The sequence below is a fragment of the Magnolia sinica genome, chromosome 10 (genome assembly GCF_029962835.1).
Source record: "Magnolia sinica isolate HGM2019 chromosome 10, MsV1, whole genome shotgun sequence".
Lineage (NCBI taxonomy): Eukaryota > Viridiplantae > Streptophyta > Magnoliopsida > Magnoliales > Magnoliaceae > Magnolia > Magnolia sinica.
In genome coordinates this window covers 33,276,143-33,280,175 of record NC_080582.1, presented here as the reverse complement: position 1 = coordinate 33,280,175, position 4,033 = coordinate 33,276,143, and positions in this window count along the sequence as shown.

Sequence of the window (4,033 nt, the reverse complement as noted above, 5' to 3'; positions counted from 1 at the left end):
AACTTGGATGATAGAAATAGGAGGTAGGAAGGTGGGCCACATTAGGCTCTCATCTCCTTGGAAGCCATGGACGTCCACTCTCCCTTGGTTGCTTGGGAGATGGAGTTTGAAATGAGAGAGAGAGAGAGAGAGGATAGGATGTAAGAAAGAGAGGGATGGGTGAGTGAGTGATGGGTGATGGGGAGAGTTGACTTTAGGGTACTTGTGTAAGAGAGGGGTAAGGGTTGCTTGTACTTGAGGATGGGATGTGGTACTTGACATTTGATGGGACATATTCTCTTGGAATTTGCAACCCGCGGCATTTTTCTGGAATTGAACGCGGGCCCACATCTTCTGGCCCGGGTATTGCATCAGTGCTCGAGACGCGGCATCGGAACCATGGTGACGGTGTGGTCGAAAGGATGCAAGTTTCGAGTCGAGTCAACTCTGATATACTGGACACGACTCAGGATCGCGCACAAATGCTAATAACAGATCACGGGTCATCGGAATTCGACCGGGAAGACCATGAAAGCTTACGAAACGGTACGGGCTAGAATGCGGGTCTCATATTCATGACTTTAACTTATTTTTGTTATGTTGTCCATGTAACCAGATATACACCTGTAGATATGTCATCGGAAGATGATGCATCAGCAAATATTTGGGAGTATGGAGTCCAAGTCTACTCCCAAGATGGAAAGATAAAGTTACAGTGTAAGTTGTGTAGAAAGCAATTTGTCAACAAAATAAATCGACTCAAATTACATTTGGCTTGTCAGGGAGGAAACACTGCGCCGTGTAGCAAAGCTCCTTAGGAAATCCGAGAATTATTTTAGGTCATTCTCGACTCAAATACAAAGACTTCATATACCCCCACCCTACAACTACAACTAATACAACCAGCCAAAGAATATATAGAAGTAGACCTATTTTAAATGCAGAAGGGTTAAGCAAAGGAACTGCCTCTGGTTCCAGCCAGCCTTTCACAATTAGTAGATAAGAAGAACAAGAGAGAATTTTAAGGGAACAATAAGAACACGATTATCAAAGGCCGTTAAAGAAAGCTTGAAAATGATATCTAGATCAAGGAATACCAGACTGCAACATCCACCTCTGAGACAACATGATGCTGAAGCAGGCACGAGTAAACCATCAAAGTTTATTAAAAGTCTCGTAGCATTTTATAAACGGTTGGGAATCCCGTACAAATCGGATCAAACGCCTGAAAAAACTTGTTGCATCTATGAATGAGGACGATAGGAAGGCATCCGCACCATCTGATTCAGCAGAGGTAAACGACCATTTTTTGGATACATCCAATTTAGAGTCGGCCCAGAGTTCTCCTGCAGTTGAATCCATAAAAAGATAACCTAATGATTATTCTAGCGACGAAGGTGGAGGTAGAGGAGAGGGTTGCTATTACGGCTACAGACAAGGTTCATCTACTTACATGCCATAAAGACATTCATCATACAGAGGTTATTAGATGTATGAAAGTTTACCTAATATATATGTCAGTAATTCAGTATGTGCATATTAGGTTTATTTACTTTTGATTTTGGACATGGTTTATTTACTTTATTTATTTTATGTCAATATGTGCATGTTAGTTTTACCTAATCTGTATGTCAGTATGTGCATGTTACCCTTAATTTCTTATTATGATTTATGAGTCACAGACACTGTGGATGAAGCATATCTCTTCAATAATAAATACGTTAGCCATATTATCAATGGCTATTGAAATGAAAAAATCAGGTAATTAGTATTATCGTCTTAGACTCTTAGTAAAAGTTTTAAGCCATGCACCATCAAGCATTAATAGTTAGGTCGGCAACTTTAACGGCTTAGATTTCCATAAAACTATACCTTCTGTATGATTTAAGAATTACCACCATTTTGTTACAATTTTTTTACAATTTTTAAAATTTTTTTAAAATTTTTCAAAATTTTAGAAAAAAAAAAATCAGGACCAATCCAAACTGTACCCAATTCGATCTGACTCGATTTCCCTAACCAAGTCGAACTCAGATCGGATCAGGACAGCAATGGTCTGCATCGGTTCGAGTCAGATGACCCGGACTCCGTCCCAAATTGGATCGAGTTTGGATCAGACCATGTAAATTTCGAACCGAAATGAGTTAGATATATGTATTTTTAATCCATGCCGCCCATCTACTTTCCATATCATTTTAGGTCTCGGACTAGAAAATGATGGAAATCCAGATCTCAAGTGGACCTCACCCCATGAACAGCGAGGTAGTGACGTCCACCATTGAAACCGTACTAGGGCCCACCCTACTGTTTTGTTTCCATTCAACCTGTGTCATAGGACACAAAGGTCTGGTAGAAGGGAAATCACAAATATCAGCACGAACCAAAACTTCATGTGGCCCACGATCACCACGTTGCTGGCAGCATGCGTTTGCACGCTGTCCAGCTGTGGCCAAGCTCGTGGGGCCCACCTTGATGTATTTGTCAGATCCACACCGTCCATCTATTTTGTCAGTTTATTTTAAGCCTTGGGACAAAAAAAAATTAAATTAAATTAAATTAAATTAAATTACGAGGAAGATCCCGACTCAGGTGATCCACACCGTAGGAAACAGTTGGGACTATGAAGTCTACCATTGCAACCTTTCCGTGAAGTATTTTATACCCACGGAGTAAATCCATTTTTTTAGTCCATTCTGGAGTGGGTCTACTGATCAGTGGGGCCTACTTAATGTGGTGAGAAATCCACACGGTTCATTCACCTTTCTAGCCCCGTCAGATGAAGCAGACCCAGTCTATGTGGGCTTCACGTTAAGAGTAGTGGTGGTGGATCCCCTATCGTTGAAAACTTCCTGGGCCACCGCAAGGCCTATTTTCCACTCACCCTGCTGATGTATGTCACACAGATCTGGTGTGAAGGGAATATCCAAATACCACTTTGCTCCGAAGCTTTTGTGGGCCACGCCACTCTGTCTGGTGGGGGACAAAAATATCTACCATAGGACCCCCTGATTGCACACGTGATGTTTGTGTTGTACATCTTCTCCGTCCATCCATTTTTGCACCCATCAGGGATGAGCCCATTACCTCATGGGACCTACTCCATGGACATTAGCCCAAAAGGAAGGTGGATCCAAATCCCAAGCGGTCTACACGAGGAAACATTGGTGATTTATGAATGATGAATTTCCATTATCATGTGGCGCGATATTTTAGATGTGTTGGTACAATACTTCCTTGATAATTTATGTAGTTACTTTTACATTCGAGTTAACATTACTTTATATTGATTTAACGTTGTTTTATGCTTGATATGGTATTACACACCTCATATATAGTGCTTATAATTATACGGTATCATATCACATTCACATCATGCTTGCATAACTTGAATAATTGCTAATTCATGATTTTTGGCTTGCCTATATGTAGCAAGGCCGCATTGATGACCCTACGACTTAGGACACTTTCAAAAAACCCATAAGAGATGGGACCATCCTGCATGTATGTATGGCTTGCATGACATGATCGCATGACTCAAATGATGGACTCATGCATTCACGCATTGTATGATACATTTGCATTACACCCTAGCAACATCAGGGTTGTGGCCTCCACATATCGGGGAAGGCTGAATTGGACACCGGAAATATTTGTTCTAGCATTAGGGCGCTAAGGATGTCCTTGTGTGAAAGTCTCTAGACCATGTGGGCCAACAGGATGCTTCAACATCGAGTGGATAACATGAGTGCCCAAGTGTCAAATACCAGTAGGCCGCATCTCCTACTGTGTCATGATCGGTTGGAAAGGGGTGTGACCTTATCCACCCGAGGGTAGGAGGCTATAAGCTAGGTTGAGTTTGACTAGCTCGTAAATGGGTCCGTTATCGACAAGCCGGGTGGGCATTGGCATACCACTGGCAAGGCGGATAATGAGGTCTCTTCCACCCACCTGAGCATACGCGTGATGGGGCGGCAGACACTATGGAGTGTACTACACTCCGATGATGATTCCAGTAATGATAACTGTACTAAAATATAGACTTATTGAGTAAGAC